The sequence below is a fragment of the Cucumis melo genome, chromosome 11 (genome assembly GCF_025177605.1).
Source record: "Cucumis melo cultivar AY chromosome 11, USDA_Cmelo_AY_1.0, whole genome shotgun sequence".
NCBI lineage: Eukaryota > Viridiplantae > Streptophyta > Magnoliopsida > Cucurbitales > Cucurbitaceae > Cucumis > Cucumis melo.
In genome coordinates this window covers 24,031,864-24,050,841 of record NC_066867.1, presented here as the reverse complement: position 1 = coordinate 24,050,841, position 18,978 = coordinate 24,031,864, and positions in this window count along the sequence as shown.

The window sequence follows — 18,978 nt, the reverse complement described above, 5'->3', positions numbered from 1 at the left end:
ATTTGGAGGAATCAATGCACCAATTTGATGTGTGTGCAACCACCTACGCTCCGAACATAATGCATCCAATTGGCATCTATTATGCATTATATCTCGAAGACCAACGAGTCACATCCATCGTCAGAGACTTTGACATCAATATTGGTTTTGTTCTTTATTGGACATTGGTTTAAATCTCTGATGTGTGTGCAACCACCTCTGCTCTGAACATAATGCATCCAATTGGCATCTATTGTGCATTCTATCTCAAAGATCAACCAGTCAGATCCATCGTCGGAGACTTTGACATCAATATTGGTTTTGTTCTTTATTGGACATTGGTTTAAATCTCTTCTTCTATAAAACTATTGGTCTGAATTGGTTTTACACTGATTTTCTAATATTGTATACGATACAATCCAAAATATCCAAAAAATAAAACATTTAGGTCTCTCGGTTTTAAGGAGTGTTTGAAATACATATTCAAATATTTAATATAAAATATAAATCATTTTACAAAATGAAAAATTGGAGCATTTAACAACCTCATAGCTTTTAAGTATATTTTAAATCGTTTATTTTTATCAAAAGTGTTTTTCAAAACATGGGTTTTCTTTTTAAAAAAAGAAATTTTTTCAACTCAATCCAATGATAACCTAAGTCAATGATAACCTAAGTCACCTTAAAAGTATATGTATAACCTTTACTACCAGAAATTTAAGTTTTAATGACACTTGAAAACATGAAAAAAAAAGTGGGATGGAGTAAAATAATGTATCGTTAAAAATAAAAAAATACAGAATTTTTCTTGACACAATTTTTGCGTCGATAATTAACAAGATAATTTTTGTGTCATTAAAAAAATTTTCTAATAAAAAAATTCATATTCCTAAGTTTTTTTTTAAAAAAAACTCTAATAGAAAACCCTTTCCATCTTGTAGGCGTCGTTTTCTCTCCAAATCACATTACGCATCCCCAATCTCTCAAAATACATTATGCTCGCAAAAACCCTTGTGTCATCTTCGTTCGCCGTCATAAAAGTTCGTCCTCTTTCGCCGTCCAGTGCTTCTCCTCACTCCCTCCTCCATCTGGCTCTTCTCTTGGTTCTTCTCTTCCATTTTTGTATTTTGTTAACATCAACTTGTAATATTGACTCTATGGCCGAGAGGCCTAAAATTTTATTTATGATAATGTTTGCATAATGTAGGATGTTTTAACACTAGAGCTTCTGCTTGAATGCATTATAAGTGATCTTTAGCCAACTACGACCATTAATACCTTATCTCCTTCGGGAGAAAAGATAAAGTATTGACTGTCGTTACTTGACGTGTAATAACCCACGTTTTTCTAACCATACGGTAATGCAATTCTAGCAATACAATCTTGTCGCTAAATTTGTTTCTTCCATATATCTTAGAGATGCACAATATGTATGGAAAAAGCACCGAAAGGTTTCTCATGTTAATAAGAACAAATTGCTTATAACTCAAACAAGCATAAAAGATACAAATCATAGATTAACTTCAAATATTTGGATTGCGAGATGCGAGCAAGTATGGAAAAAGCACCGAGAGGTTGCTCACCAGTGCTTTGTATCACCTCAAAATGTTAAACTCTCGTGTTTTACATATGATAAATTAAAATTTCCTTCACTTCCATGCCAAAGCATTAAGTTCATGTTTTATCGCATTTCACCAAAGCATCCACCCCGCTGCTCTTATTTGCACCCACCGTATGAGGTTTTGACACGAGATAGATTCATTTAGGAAACCAATTCCTGTGTTCGACTCTGAACTTACCAGAAAACCTCTTTCTCCACTTGCACTTTGGCGAGAAAGAAGAAAACTGGTACCGATGTTCATAATCATGCATTTAGCAACACAGACATAGGATATGCACCTTTTAATGGATGACACTAACCTAGACGCCATAATAGTCGCACTATTAGAGCATCACATGACAAATCCATGAATAAACTTTGCACATAATATATATCATAATAACATAATAGAAAAAAATCAAGTACCAAGTTTTTGGCACCATTGCCAAGGGATAAGTAGTTTCATTTTTTGGATTTAATCATTGCGATAAATCTTATGCAGAAGTTCTGTTCAGCTGAATTACACATTTTAGCCGAAGAAGAATGAGTGAATAAGTTTATAAGTGATGGTGACCAATCGACATTCGTATTTATCCTTGAAATCGAACGAACTTTTGGAGGAACAAAAGAAGACAGTAAAAGAGACAACAAGCAGACAAAATGAACAACCAAAACAATTAGGGTGTCCTTGTTAATCTAGCTGCCCAATAGCCTAACTCTACTTACTTGGCTCATGACCTGGACAGACCAATAAGGTCTTATGCTTCACTTAATCTATAGACTTCAACTCTGGGATTGCCTATCCTGAGTATGGCAAAAATTCACTGTTCAAAATCAAACCAGTTATGCTGCAAATGATTTAAAACATTGGACAATTCAATGGATATCTAGGCAAACATCCACACGAACATATACACAGCTTCTACTCTATATGTGCGTCATTTCATATGCTTGGAATATCTAGGGATTAATTATTCACCCTCTTCTCGTTTATGTTGAAGGATAAGGCGAAAGGATGGGCTAACTCCCTAGAATACGGGGAAATAACTACATGGGAAGACTTGATTGAGAAGTTCATGAAGAAACATTTCTCACCCATCGACAATGCTAGAAGAAGCCAGGACTTGATGCTCTTTAAGTAGAGGGATAGAGAGAATTTGCATGACGCATGGAGCAGATTAAAAAGGATGGTGAAGCTATGCCCTTACAACGGCTTTCCTGAATGTGTGTTGATGAAGGTTTTTTATTTTGGGTTGAGTAAGAATACTCAGTAGATGGCTAATGCATTATTTGTAGGAGGAATCTTAAGGAACTCCTAAAACTAGATTAAATCTATGTTGGACTCTATGGCCAGCAACAATCTATGCATTATCGCAAGTTAATGCATCAAAAAGTTCATATAATCAGGTGGTAAAATAGGTGGACGAAATAGATTACGTATGATGCGACAACCTGCATAACACCAACACATGCCCGCTGAGTCATGATACTGTCGCTTATGTCAAGCACGACCAATACTATGAGGCCCTGATCAAGAGAAAGGGAGTTATCCTGTATAAGTATTACATTCCACGAGGAAAGTACGCGAAAAGAGATGCTTAAGTATAAGTTTTATTGCGAGAAGGCAGTCGACACAATAGGAGTAAGCTGATAAGAAAGCAGCCTAAAGTGAACGCCAAGAGTTAGGCACTTACTAATACAAGAAGTGTCTATGCCTAAGGAAGTGGAGGCGAGGAAATATCTTGTTGAGGTGACTTGACAATTCGTTGGGTGAAAGTAAATGTTTGTTAATTCACGAGAAGATAAAAGTGGAAGTTAACCCTTTGGTTGTAGTGATGGAATGACACAAGAAGGTGAGATCTATAGGAAAACGCAGGTAGAAATCTTACGTAACACACATGATGCTAGTTAATTATGAATTCCAAGTATCGATGAAGGGAGATTCCTCGGTCTGAGAAAGAGTGAATGTGTTGAGACGCTGGTGGAACCTTCAGGTAGCTCGTGTGGCGCTGGTCGCGAGTGAATCCCTAGGTTAGACGAGGGAGAACCCTAAATCTTAGTGATAATCGTGAATTGTGAAAGTATCTGAGCGTGTGGTGCTTGTGACGTTCCTTGTACTGATGATTGATTATTGTGGATTGACGTGATGATATTTATATGTTGCGGTTTGAACTTATTATTATTAATCTTGCAATGTTTTCTCTTTAGAAAGGTTTTTCTCAAACTCGTCACTTGCTAAGTTCGTCTGAATTATGTTTTAAGTTTTCCCTTTCCTAGGTTGTTAGCTGTTGAAGCCAAGCGAAGGATGGATCCTAAGTGTCGTAGCCTAGTTAATAAGGGAAGGCAGAGTTATTCTGTAATCCTACATGGTGTGCTAACCATTGCATCTCATCATACGCCTAAGGAGCCAATTGGTAAGCCTATTGCTCCTTAGTACGGATGACCCAACTCAAGAAGAAGGCGAGTGCAATACCCAACTTGGTGAAATCTAATATGGTGAGCTAGAGAGCATAAGGGTTAAGTTAGGGAAAAGAAGCCCTAAAGACTTCCAACAAGGTTGATGGTGAATGGGTGCGTTAGGCAAAGGACGAAGTGCGCCTTCACACCTCTAAGGACCACCTTAATAAGCAGTGTTTAGCAGCGAAGAAAGAAAAGGAAGAACTCAGAGGTTGTCCTTGAGTTGGGTTGTCGGTGGCCCAAAGGATAAAGGAGAATTCAGAATTCTTATATGCCTTAAAGCCTTGCTACAGATAGCAACATTTGGCGGTGAATGATGAATGAAGAGTTGCACCTTGATGAAAAATGAAGGACGTGAGAAGAACAGACAAGGTTTTATTTTATGCAAAGAAAAGTTTAAGGGTTGTAATTTATAATGTATGAACTCTGTAAAGTTAATACAGAGAAGAAGTTCAGTTACTCCGATGTTTTGTTGTTATCTCCTAGAGATTGTCATATGGGGGTACAAGTCTTAAGTAGTGTTATGTAAAAGTACTAGGCGATCAGAGTAAAGTTCAAAAGTTGTAAAGTATTGCCTCTATGTTTACCTTTGTGCTCATCATTTAAAAGATTTTAAGTTAAGTAATAAGAGCTAGGCAATGAAGTTGAGTTGGAGAGTAGTTTTTTGCTGCAAAAAGTTGTGCTGGTCTCTAAGGCTCAACGGATGAGCTTTGCTAAAGAGATAAAAGTAAAAGTTATTTCACTTACTAGGCGTTCAGAGCGTTGTCTCGCAGAGAGATACGCAATGGATGACTTGGCGAAGTGCCCTCATCTGGTCAGATGGGGTGACATTTCGCGTGGGAGTGGGACACATACTCCAACACTTACGAACCAAGTTGGATGGATTGCCCCAACTTTGGGTGGGGAGGATTGGGTCAACAAAGGCAAGGGCAATAGAGTCATCGTGGCTAATGAAATGAAGCACCTGGCTATCACTAATGCAGTGAAGCACGTCAGTTTCCACCTTAACAATAAGCCACCACTATCACTCCATCCTCTTTATCATCAATGGATAGTCATCTACACAAGTACATGCAGAGGAATGATGCCATTTTCAAGACTTAAGTTGCATCCATAATAAATCTAAAGTTGCAATTGGGGTAGCTAGCCAGTGGTTTCTTCGGTTAGACCATGGAGATTCCTTTTGAGCAACACTAAAGAGCCCAGTAAGGCGATGGGATCTAGGAAGGATCATTGCCAAATTGTGACAATCAGAAGTGGATTTAATTTGACCATCCGAGAACCATACTCCGAACGTAGAAATTTTAAATTTTACTTCTACTTCTAATGCCAAGAATGGCACTCCAGATAATATTTTTGATACTTTCGTTATCTCTTTATCTAATAGTACTTCTTCCTTACATAACAATGACACAAAGAAAAACAAGAAAGTGGAGGACACTAGGCAAGACGAAGAACGCAGAATGGTGTTTAATCAAGTGTCATCTTCTAATCCTACACCACGTCCTCCTCCATTTCCTGGTTGCCTCAAGAAGAAAGGCGACGAACAACAGTTCATGGATTTTTTAGTGTCTTGAAGCAGCTTCAAATTAACATCATGTTTTTTGACACATTTGTGCAAATGCCTTCTTACATGAAATCCTTGAAGGATAAGGTAGCTCTAATGTAGGCAACAAGCGACGTTTTAAAAAATGGGGTACCTGAAAAGATGAAGAGGCCTAGAAGTTTACGATACCTTTGTTCAATAGGTGGCATGGATCTAAGTCGTGCATTATGTGACCTTGGAGCAAGTATCCACTTGATGTCTCTCGCAATCTTTAAGAAATTAGGGATAGGGGAGTCCCAACCAACCAAAATGGCACTCCAGTTAGCTGACATATCCATTGTGCATCCTAAAGGAAAAATGTGACTCAATGACCAAGAATTAACTTTCAACATTGCAAACACATTGAAATTTCCTGCATATGTTAAGAACTACAACACAATTGAATCCCTTAGGTACGATTATTTTAAGGAAGAAGGATTGGTTGAGTTATTCAGCCCTGAAGAATTCTTTCAAGATGAAGGCCCCGAAGCCATTTTGGTGGAAAGCAATGCCATATCTAACACAAGGAATTTGAACCTTTAGATTTGCAAACCAAAGGCGAGAAAAAAAATAAGTCATCAGATGAAGAGCCACTTGAGTTATAGCTAAAGCCATTGTCCAACAACTTGAAGTATGCAAATTTTAGGGAAAATGACACTATGCCTGTCATCATCTCTGCCCAACTAAATGTTGCATAAGAAATAGCGTTATTGGATAAGCTAAAATACCATAAAAATGTGATAGGATGGACCCTGGTGCATATTCAAGACATAAGCCCATCCTTTCGCATGCATAAGATCAGATTAGAGGAAGGATACGTCGGCACCATTAAATATCAAAGGCGATTAAACCCCGCGATGAAAAAAGTTGTAAAGAAAAAAATTATTAAGTGGCTTGATGCGAGGGTGATTTATCCAATCGCCAATAGTGAATATGTCAACCCAGTATAATGCATGCCTAAGAAAAGCAGGATGACTATTGTGCAAAATGAGAAAAATGAACTAATGCCAACGCAAACAGTCATGGGGCGGAGGATTTGCATGGACTACCGCAAACTGAACGTTGAAACTAAAAAAGACCACTTCCTTGCCTTTCATTGACCAATTGTTGGACAAACTTGTTGGAAAGAAGTGTTACTGCTTTCTGAACTGCTACCCTGGTTATAACCAAATTACTATTTCATCAGAAGATCAGCACAAAATAACATTTACATGTCCCTACAACACGTTATTGTTTCATCACATGTCATTTGGGTTATGCAATGCGCTAGGGACATTTCAAAGGTGCATGATGGCAATATTCTCAGACTTCCTTGAGAGATCAATGGAAATTGTTGTGGATGATTTCTCAGTCTTTGAGGACTCTTGCACTAAACGCCTAAAGAGCTTGGAGAAAGTTTTGAAGAGATGCAAAAAGAAAAGACTCGTGCATAATTAGTAGAAGTGTCACTTCATGGTAACTGATGTAATTGTACTTGTACAGAAGATCTCCCATGCGGGACTAGAAGTGGGTCCTGCAAAGATTGGGACATGTTGGGTTCTATAGAAGATTCATCAAAGGATTTTCTTAAATAGCTAAGCCACTAAGCAACCTACTGAGCACGAATCAATCTTATACTTCTTTATGAAAAATGCAAACCAGGCTTTCAAAACATTGAAAGACGCATTGACCTCAACACCTATCCTCATGACTTTTCGACCCTTTGAATTGATATACGGCACAAGTGATGTAGTGCTAAGGGTTATGCTTGGTCCAGAGAAAGATGAAGTGATTCATCCTATATACTACACGAGCAAGATTTTGTATGAAGCTCAAAAGAATTATACCACAAAAAAAAAAAAAAGAATTGATTGCGTTAGTATTTGCAATTGAAAAGTACAGAAGTTACATTGTCAGCTTCAAAGTCACACTACGTACTAATCATTTTGCAGTCAGATATTTAATGACGAAGAAAAATGCTAAACCCCGGTTAATCAAATGGATATTATTACTCTAAGAATTTGATTTGGAGATTATAGATCACATAGGTACCTAAAACCAGGTAGTGAATTACTTATCGTGTCTAAGCAACGAGCCTTTTCAACACGAGAAGAAAGAAATTAAAGACTACTCTCCTGATGAGCAGCTATTCTGTGGCACGTAGACATAGTCAATTATCTAGTATGCAAAACATTGCCACAAGACTTCAACATCCAATAAAGAAAGAAGTTGTTTAATGAATGTAGATTCTTCATATGGGATAAACCTTTTCTTATAAATTCATGCTAGACCTCATCTTAAGATGTCGCATTTCAGAATATGAAGCAAAAGAGATCCTCACCAAGTGTCATAACACGCCTGACGGAAGAGACTTTCTCGAGCAAAAAATGGCTGCAAAGGTTTTCCAAAGTGGGTACTTTTAATCGACTTTATTTCAAGATGTGAAGAAGTTTCTGGTCAACTGTGATCGATAATAAAGAATAGAAAATATCTCTCATCGCAATGAAATTCCCCAACAACCAATCTTAGAGATTGAGTCTTTGGTGTGTGGGGAATAGACTGTATGTGACCTTTCCTGCAATCCGGCGGCCATATCGACATCTTGTTGGCTGTGGTTTGTCTCTAAAAGGGTTGAAGCCATATCCTATGCGGACAATGATGCGATTATGGTCAGCAAGTTTTGAAAAAGATTATCTTCTCGCATTTCAAGAAGCTAAGAGCCTTTTATAAGCGATGAAGGTTTACATTTCATTAATCGCATCATAGCCAAATTGCTTACGAAGTACAGTATAACCCACAAGATTGCCACTGCCTACCTCATGCACCCTTAGACAAATGTGCAGCGGAAGTCTCCAACCGTAAAATCAAGAATATTTTGGAGAAAGTGGTGAATTCTTCTCACAAGGACTTGGCTGATCACCTAGATTTGGCATTACGATCATATCGTACTGCACATAAGACACCAATTAGAATGTCTCCGTATACATTAGTCTTCGAGAAAGAATGCCATTCACCATTAGAGTTAGAATAAAAAGCTGTGTAGGATGCAAAAAGTTGAACTTCGATCATGACGCAGTAGGGGAGGCGAGGTTGCTCCAGGTGCTAGAACTTCAAGAGTGGTGTTCTCAAGCCTATGAGAACGCCAAAATCTACAAGAAAAATGAAGGATAGCATACGAATGTAGCGGAAAAAGATCGAAAGATTACTTTAATTGCATCTAAACATATTTTAGAAATTAACATGCAATAAGACAAAAAGTTCTAATTACACTAATTAGGGTTTAGGAAAAACCTTACCTTTGTAGCTTCCCGATACTTCGAAACCTCCTCGCAAACACAATCCCAAACCTCCATTAGAGTTGACCCGCTAATCTCCGAATTTAGAGCTGGGTTGTGGGACCCGTTCAATGAAGAAAATATGTGGAAAAAAATGGAATTTTAAGGGTTGAGATTTTTCTTTTAGGGTTGAGACGGAAAACTAGATTCTAAAATTCAAAAAAAAAAAATTGCATGTAAATTTTTTATAAAATCTCAACACCTAATTTTCCACTAACCTTTAGTGGAATTAATCACCACTTCATTTTCTCTTAGTGGGCTTGGTGTCATCACCATGAGCTTCCACATAGCCCATTAAGAGTTAGTGGGATTATCCAACAAATTGTTGGATTTCCCACTAACTTTGGTAAAGGGGCAAATGGTGATTTGATCTTTCTACTCAAAGTCAAACTTTGACTTTTCAACTAAAAAGTCAACATTTTAAATTTTTATCAATTTGACCTCTTTGACTAATTCTGACCTTTCGAGCATGAATCCGCATTCATTTTATCAAGATTCTAACTATTTTTTAATATATATAGCCGGTCAAAGTTTGACTTTTCAAAGTAAAAATTCATTCATTTTGACTTTTTACAACTTTGACTATTTCCATCTTTTCTAAGCTTCTGAGTATGAATCCGCATTCATATCTTTATTATTTAAATCCCATTTAAACATAAATCTCTATCAATAATCTAAAAAAATTGATGGCTATATCACATATACTTGTTGGTTTCTCTCTCCTTTCTAAAATCGAATAATTCGACTCCTTCCATCATATTGTTCTAAGTTCATTCCATATGAGCTAGTAGGGGAAGCTAATGGACCTATAGATCATGGGCTCCAATGATCCAAGATTAACATGCTAAACTCTTTTATACATAACTAATCAACATTTATTAACTAACGGGTCATTCCACTAAAGTCTCGTAGTTGCACTCCCCTCACTATAGATATATTTGTGTCCATTTGATATAACCATGATCAATAAGTTAATCCTTTACAGGTTGTTCTTAAGCTTGGCTGGGTCAAAAAGTATCATTTTACCCCCAAGACTACATCTTTCTTCTTAAGTCCCACTGATCCAGTATTAAGCAATTAGTTTAAGGTCCAACCTATAAACCAAATCCCTCTCATGTCAATGAAGGGGTGGGGCCCCTTTGTTCAAGACTTGGATTCAGTCTATAAAGAAATAACCTATCTACTAACCCTAAAGCGGGTAGAAGTGAATTCTGTCGTGCACCTTATGTTCCCATCTATCCACCCGATCTTACCCCTAAAATGGGAGACTTATTAGACCAACGCTAATGAGTTGCCCTCACCTATGCAAATCTAAGGATAATCTCACGTGAATAGAAGTTCATAGTTAGCTCAGGATTAAGATTAAGTTACCGAGATCATCAATAATCAAGATAGTTAGTTTTGAACAATAAACGACATTATAACGTAAAAGTGATTATTTCATGGTTTTGTCTTATGTAAACCCTTTACGTAGGATGCCCCCACTTTCATGTCTCTACATGAACGATTTAGGATTACCTCATTTGTACTAACTACAAAGCGGGCCACATCCATAGTATCTCTCAATAAGGCACCCAACCTTTATTCATATACTATAGACTATTTGGGTAATTTACTCAAACTTAATCCATGTTTATGTGTCTACATAAAGTTCAAGTTTACTCAAAATAGCCTTGGGATCTTAGTTTATTAGATTTAAGATTATAGTATTCAATTTCTCAATAACGACTTTATTGAATAGAATATGATTACAAACTATAAGTTTGAGGACATAAATTCCAACAGAAAAGACATTGGCCTAGCATGATCGCCACATTCATAAACGCAAGTTGATTCGTGGGCAAAAGGTAATACTCTTTAACTCGTGTTTATGTTTGTTTTTAGGAAAACTTCGTTCTTGATGGTCTGGAGCATTTGCATCACTGAATGGAGATAACGTGTTTAAGGTTAACGGACAAATGCTCAAGGCGTATTATGAAGACAAATATCGCATCAAAGTCTCTGTGGATTTAAAGTAAAACGCCTTCATTTAAATTTCCATGACGTGAGGATGTGTTTATATATTTATCGCGAACACATCTTAATGCGAATGTATCATTTTTTAGCATCAATTTTTATCACTTTATTTTACTTTCTTTCTTTTCATTTTATTCCCTTTTCTTTTATTCTTTCATTTGTTTGTTTATTTTGCATACTTTACTAGTTTCTTTACCACTTTCTTTTACTGCTTTTTAGATAGAAAATTTTGTGTCTTTAGAAGAAATAGAAGAAAGAAAGAAAATTTAGGCTAGATACTAGAGTGTGACCTGATAAAAGGCACGTGAGATGCACCTAGGCGAAAAGACCATTTAGTTGTCCACCCAAAATTTGGGGGTGTCTAGGAAAATATACCTTGCGAGGTGGAAATCGAAGAGTTGCATTTAATGCAATGCCATTGTTCACACGAGATTTCAGAAGAAATTTAATTCATGGATTTGAAGTTTATATTGATTGATAAGGTGTTGTGGATACAATCTCTAGTATTTACTCATTTCTCTCAAATACAATTTAAACTTAGAACTTTTTGATCTTCGATCTTTAGGAAGTTGAAGTTGCAAGTCAATTCGAGCTTCAATCTTCTGGAATTCAAGGAAAGTTCGCATCTTCAATTCTTCAGAGCTTCAGTTCTTCAGAGCTTCGATTCTTCAGAGCTTCAATTCTTCCTTCAACCAAAGATCTCCAAAATGAATTGAAAGGTCTCTATTTATAGAGAATCTCCATGGGCTTTTAAGTGGGCTTAGGCCCATTTGCTTGTTGGGCTTGGGCTTAGGCTTGGACCCATTTACCTGTTGGGTTTGAGCTTGGACCCATCTGCTTGTTGGGCTTGAGCTTGGGCCTATTTTCTTGATAGGCTTGGGCTCGGACCCATTCTCTTGGTGGACTCGGGCCCACTTGTTTACGTAGGCTCGACCCCATTATTTCTTTGGCCTAATTTTTCTTTAGGGGCTTGAACTAGGTTGGATATGAGAAAACTTCACTACCCAAATCCAATTAAATTATAATCATCACAATTTTGTTGTGATGATGTGGCATGATTTAATTGGCCAACTTTCTTGTTCAACAAATGTCCCCTTTTCGATTCGTGCACATGTATGGGTGGGTTAATCTCGAAAACGATAGGCTGAAACCAAAAATACAAGTGATTTGTTCTTGACTTTGGTTCTAGTTAATATGTCAAGTTAATCTCATTATGAATTTGATTAAAATGAAGTTTGGATACAATTCAATGTCAATTTTGTAGTGAATTTTGATTTTAATTCACACTTTTTTTTGAAATATACCAAAAATAAATTTGAATGAAAGTGAATTTTCTTTTTTTACTAATGAATTTAATTGGAGAATTGAGACTTAACATTAATAAAATTGGAATATCGTTAACCATCAAAGTATGAATTTAAGTTAAAAGCTTTGATTTGTTTTTTTTTTTTTTTTTTTTTTTTTGCATAATCTCCTAATTTGAAAACTTGTGGTACTTAAATTACCCCAAACTTAAAATTTGAACCAACTTGCTTAAGTAAGATCTTAACTTATTTAAAACAAGTTAGGAGTATTATTATTATTTTTATTTTTACAAACAAAAAGTTATTCAAGAAAGTTATTTGAGAGGAACCTCTTAGAAATCAGAGGAGAAAATTGCTCCAACAAATTTGATTTTTTTTTATAGAAGGTAAAATCTTAACCATTTTCAACCAATTTGGAGTAAAGTCTCCTATTTTGAAAAGGAAGCGTTGAGATTTGATTTTCTTAGCGTTACTATATAAGTTAGATCAAAGCAACACTTCCCCATATTCCAAAAGCAACATTTCTCCTCATTGTTTTATTCGTTTGTTTGTTTTTTCTTTTTTTATATGTGATTTTGAAATTAATGGAGAAGAAGTAGAACCGTGGAAAGCAAAGGGTTTTTTTTTCCTTTCTTTTTTGGTGAGTGTGGATCAAAATGGTTGGAGTCGTCAATTGAACTCTGTTTCTATCAACGTCGAACTTGATAAATCTAACCAAATGTAACGCTCCAACAGATTGGAGTTTTCATTTGTTCATCGCAAGAGTAAATTTGTAAATTCGAAATTGTTATGGAATTGGATTATTTTTGATCCTATACTTAATTAAGGTTAAAGAGTTACTTTGGTTGATTATTTAATTATTGAAGTTTAAGGATAAAATAAAATAATTAATTGTGAAGGTAACAAAATTAATTAATGTCTTGGAAAGGGTAAATTGTTGGGTTTAATGAAGAGAGAGAGTGGATGGTTGTTATTGGATTAAAGTAGAAAAAAAAAGAAGAAAAGGAAGTAAAAAATTGTTATTTTTTTATTTATTGTTTCTTTTAAAAAGGGGCATAGGGAGGCGTGTAATTCATCACCTTCCCAAGAAAACCCTAGCCCAAATTTTTCTCCACCCTAGCCGCCGCCACCCTCCTCGCCGCCGCCGATCGACCACCGCACGCCACCGAGCCGAGGCCATCCTCCCAGCCGCGTCAGAGATCCGTCCAAGCCGATCCGCGCACGCCGAGCGTCAACCGCACAGCCCGTCTCTCGCAGCCGTCGCCCGAAGCCGAACCACCCGCGTGTCTGCAAGATGAAGCCGTGTCGGCCAGCCGAAGCCGCTTCACGCCGCTTCGATCTGACGCAGAGCAGCCGAAGCCTCCGTCTGCAGCCGTCACCGAGTGAAGCCGTGGTTTTAGCCGGACCGCCACAACCCGTCGCACCACCCGAGTCCGAAAGTCAGTGCCACGTTGCGCGAAGACCCGACCCGGTCGAAGCTCCCACCCCGCGACTCGACCGCCCCGTGCAGCCACTCCGAGTAGCCCAGCCGCTTCGTGTTCACCCGCAAGCCGAGCCGCACGCGCGCAACTCCTACGCCGAGCCGAGCCACGACGCGCGCAGCTCCTGCGCCCGAGCCGAGCCATACCTACTCCTGAGCCGAGCCACGCCTACTCCTGAGCCGAGCCGCGCCTGCACACGAGCCGATCCTTGCTTTTCCAGCCAATCAAGCCGAGTCGATTCCTACCTTTTGGAGCCACACAAATTTTGGTCGTTCCCCACGTTCCTTGGTAAGTTTTGGAAGATAGTTGGGATTTGGTATACCCAACGAAGAGGAATTTTAGTTTCTTTAAATAATTTAATGGTTGAATTAAATTAATTTTCTGAAAGGGGGCCGGTTGGACAAATTGGTGTTGGAGCATGGGATTCTTTCTCGACTTAAAGGGAGTTAGCGCAACCTTGATTTTGGGGTAAGTTGCTTCAAACGACTCTTGGATCTCTGTTCCTTGAAGGTTAGGTTTTAATTGTTGTTTCTAATCATTTAGGGCCCTGCTGCTTGGAAAGCACATCTTTTCTTACTTTTAGGACTCGACAACCAAATCTCCAGGTAAGAGATTTCTACTACTAGCTCTATGTTTAGAACTACAAGATCACATACACCTTAAGTTGTGCATGTTAAGGACTAGGTTGTATGATACGTGTAATTAATGAGAGCATGATGCGATTGATGACATGGTTACATTATGGCATGATATTGTGATGACGTGAATTGTTATGACTGTACGCCGGTTATTGAGGTGAAAAGTGAGATGATGATTAGTTTGTTCTGATTACATGATAATGCTACGTGCATGTATGTTATGGTTAGGGTACTTGTTAGCTTAACCTATTAGAGTCGTACTTGCATGGGTGTCCTTCGGGATCACCACCTATTTAGGACTGTGTGGCCCGACGAGGCACTAGTCTAGCATGGATATAGATATGACTCGAGTGACTCGACGGGGTCCACGCATCCCGATTGTCCTAGGTGCTCCTCCGGGACACCGAAGACCAGATTCGTGTTCGGGAACGTGCCAGAGATTGGGTACCATTTACAGGACTCTAATAGGAAGCTAACAGGCACCTAGTGGGACTAGTAGTGGGTCTCTTACTGAGTATTTTATACTCACTCTCTTCATGTCATGTTTTTCAGGTAGAGGCCGAGGCAAGGGCAAAGGCAAGCTGGCGAGCGACCAGAAGTGACCGTGGCGAGCCATAGGGATTCCTGCTTCCGCCTACACTTGTTTTTTTTTACGATTAGTGCCTGAGTTTTGTTTTCTTCACCATTTACTATTTCTTTTCCTTAAAAGTAGATAGGGCCCGAGTAGAACTTTAGTATTTGATCTTATTTCGCATATTACCTTGATTGATTTTCATAAATAAATTTCCCAAACTTTATTTGTTTTTACTAAATTTTATGACTTAAACCACGTGTTTTACATTCAGTAATGACTATGACTCAGTATAAGGAGTTGGGTTGTTACAGTTGGTATCAGAGCACAGTGTTTTAGGTTCTGTAGACTGACCTACGATGTAAGTCATTGTTTTATTTTGGTTTTACTTCACCCTATGGCTATACGGTCCTTCGGCACTTCACCCTAAAGCCTTGCTAATGTTAAGATTATAATTTTGCCTGAATAGACTAGACCTAGAGATAGGAGTGTTAAGTCCTTGTGGTGAAAAGTTTTGTTGGTGAATTTTAGGGAGAATGCCGCCACGTAGAGGTGCACGCCGAGGAGGTGGTAGGGGAGGCAGAGGAGCCGGTCGTGGCCAGCCGGAGGAGCAACCTGCTGTGCCAGCGGTCGACCCTAACGCACCGGTCACCCAGGCGGATCCCGCCGCGATGGAGCAGCGTTATCAGGACATGCTGCAAGCTGCTCTAGTGCCTTTCCTCGCTGCCCAGCAGAACCAGGCCGCTCTTGTCCAGGCCCAGACCGTCACTCCTCCAGCCCCTGTGGAAGCTCAACCCGTGCCAGTTCAACTATCGGCTGAGGCTAAACACTTAAGAGACTTTAGGAAGTATAATCCTAAGACCTTTGACGGATCCATGGACAACCCCACAAAGGCCCAAATGTGGTTGACGTCCATAGAGACTATCTTTCGGTACATGAAGTGCCCAGAAGACCAGAAGGTGCAGTGTGCAGTTTTCTTCTTGGAGGATAGGGGCACCGCCTGGTGGGAGACTGCTGAGAGAATGCTGGGGGGCAACGTCAGCAAGATAACTTGGGAGCAGTTCAAGGAGAACTTCTATGCTAAGTTCTTCTCTGCCAACATGAAGCACGCCAAGCTGCAAGAGTTCCTAAACTTGGAGCAAGGCGATATGACTGTGGAGCAGTACGACGCCGAGTTCGACATGCTGTCCCGTTTTGCTCCCGATGTGGTAAGAGATGAGGCTGCCAGGACGGAGAAATTCGTTAGAGGACTCAGGCTAGACCTTTAGGGCATTTTCCGAGCTCTCCGGCCAGCCACTCATGCTGATGCACTGCGTATAGCACTGGATTTGAGCCTGCATGAGAGAGCTGATTCATCTAAGGCTGCCGACAGAGGGTCAGCCTTGGGACAGAAGAGAAAGGTAGAGACGCAGCCTGACGTAATACCGCAGCGAACTCTGCGGTCAGGAGGTGTCTTTCAGAGACACCGACGGGAGCTTGTAGCAGCCGGGAGGACTTTGAGAGAGCTACCCGCTTGTACTACCTGTGGGAGAGTCCACGGAAGTCGTTGCTTGGCTGGGAGTGGAGTCTGCTTCAGGTGCAGACAGCCGGGGCACACTGCTGACGCGTGTCCTCGGAAACCCTTTGAGACGACACCGCACCAGCCTTCTGCTTCCCAGTAGGGGAGAGTTTTTGCCACTACCCGGCAGGAGGCCAAGCGAGCTGGTACCGTGGTGACAGGTACGCTCCAAATCTCGGGGCATTATGCTTTCGTACTATTTGACTCTGGGTCATCCCACTCGTTCAAATCCTCTGTATTCGTTCAGTATGTGGGTTTAGAAGTAGAACCTTTGGGTAGTGTTTTGTCTGTTTCTACTCCATCTGGGGAGGTCCTGTTGTCCAAAGAAAAAATAAAGACATGTCGGGTAGAGATAGCAAATCATATGTTAGACGTGACCTTACTAGTGTTAGACATGCAGAATTTTGACGTGATTTTAGGCATGGATTGGCTGTCAGCTAACCATGCAAATATAGACTGTTTTGGTAAGGAAGTTAAGTTGTCTTTAACCCTCCCTCCGGGGCTAGTTTCAAGTTTAGGGGCGCAGGCATGGTATGTGTACCCAAGGTCATCTCAGCCATGAAGGCTAGTAAACTACTCAGCCAGGGTACTTGGGGCATCTTGGCAAGCGTAGTAGATATTAGAGAGCTAGAAGTTTCCTTATCTTCCGAACCAGTGGTAAGGGAGTACCCTGATGTCTTTCCCAACGAGCTCCCAGGACTTCCGCCTCCCAGAGAGGTAGACTTCGCCATCGAGTTAGAACCGGGCACTGCTCCTATCTCGAGGGCACCTTACAGAATGGCTCCGGCCGAGCTAAAGGAGCTGAAAGTCCAGTTGCAGGAGTTGCTGGACAAGGGTTTCATCCGGCCCAGCGTGTCACCTTGGGGAGCCCCAGTGTTGTTCGTGAAGAAGAAAGATGGGTCGATGCGCCTTTGCATTGACTACCGAGAGCTGAACAAGGTGACAGTTAAAAACCGCTACCCCTTGCCCAGGATTGATGACTTGTTCGATCAGTTGCAGGGAGCCACTGTCTTTTCCACGATCGACCTGCGATCAGGCTATCACCAGTTGAGGATCAGGGACAGTGACATTCCCAAGACGGCCTTTCGATCCAGGTACGGACATTACGAGTTCATTGTGATGTCTTTTGGCTTGACTAATGCCCCTGGAGTGTTCATGGATTTGATGAACAGGGTGTTTAAGGACTTCCTAGAGTCGTTCGTCATAGTCTTCATTGATGACATCTTGATTTACTCTAAAACTGAGGCTGAGCACGAGGAGCACTTGCACCAGGTTTTGGAGACTCTTCGAGCCAACAAGTTGTATGCCAAGTTCTCCAAGTGTGAATTCTGGTTAAAGAAGCTGACGTTCCTTGGCCACGTGGTTTCCAGTGAGGGAGTTTCTGTGGATCCAGCAAAGATCGAAGCGGTGACCAACTGGCCTCGATCGTCCACAGTTAGTGAGATTCGAAGTTTTCTGGGCTTGGCAGGTTACTACAGGAGGTTCGTGGAAGACTTCTCACGTATAGCCAGCCCGTTGACCCAGTTGACCAGGAAGGGAATCCCTTTTGTCTGGAGCCCAGCATGCGAGAGTAGCTTCCAGGAGCTTAAGCAGAAGCTGGTGACTGCACCAGTCCTGACAGTGCCCGATGGGTCGGGAAGCTTTGTGATTTATAGTGATGCCTCCAAGAAGGAACTGGGCTGTGTTCTGGTGCAGCAAGGTAAGGTAGTTGCTTATGCCTCCCGTCAGTTGAAGAGTCATGAGCAGAACTACCCTACCCACGACTTAGAGCTGGCAGCTATAGTCTTTGATCTGAAGATATGGAGGCACTACCTGTACGGTGAGAAGATACAGATTTACACTGACCACAAGAGCTTGAAGTACTTCTTCACCCAGAAGGAGTTGAACATGAGGCAGAGGAGGTGGCTCGAGTTGATGAAAGACTATGACTGCGAGATTCTGTACCACCCAGGTAAAGCAAATGTAGTGGCTGACGCGCTGAGTAGGAAGGTTGCACATTCAGCAGCGCTGATCACCAAGCAAACCCCCTAACTCAGAGATTTTGAGAGAGCCGAGATTGCAGTCTCAGTAGGAGAGGTTACCTCACAGTTGGCTCAGTTGTCAGTTCAGCCAACCTTGAAGCAAAAGATTATCGTTGCTCAGCTGAATGATCCTTACTTGGTCGAGAAATATCGTTTGGTAGAGACAGGGCAAGGTGAGGACTTCTCCATATCCTCTGACGATGGTCTTATGTTTGAGGGACGCCTGTGTGTGCCGGAAGACAGCGCAGTCAAGACAGAACTTTTGACTCAGGCTCACAGTTCTCCATTTACCATGCAACCTGGAAGTACGAAGATGTACTAGGACTTGAGGAGTGTCTATTGGTGGAGGAACATGAAGAGGGAAGTGGCAGACTTTGTTAGTAGGTGCTTGGTGTGCCAGCAGGTGAAGGCACCTAGACAGCGTCCAGCCGGGTTGTTGCAACCCTTGAGTGTG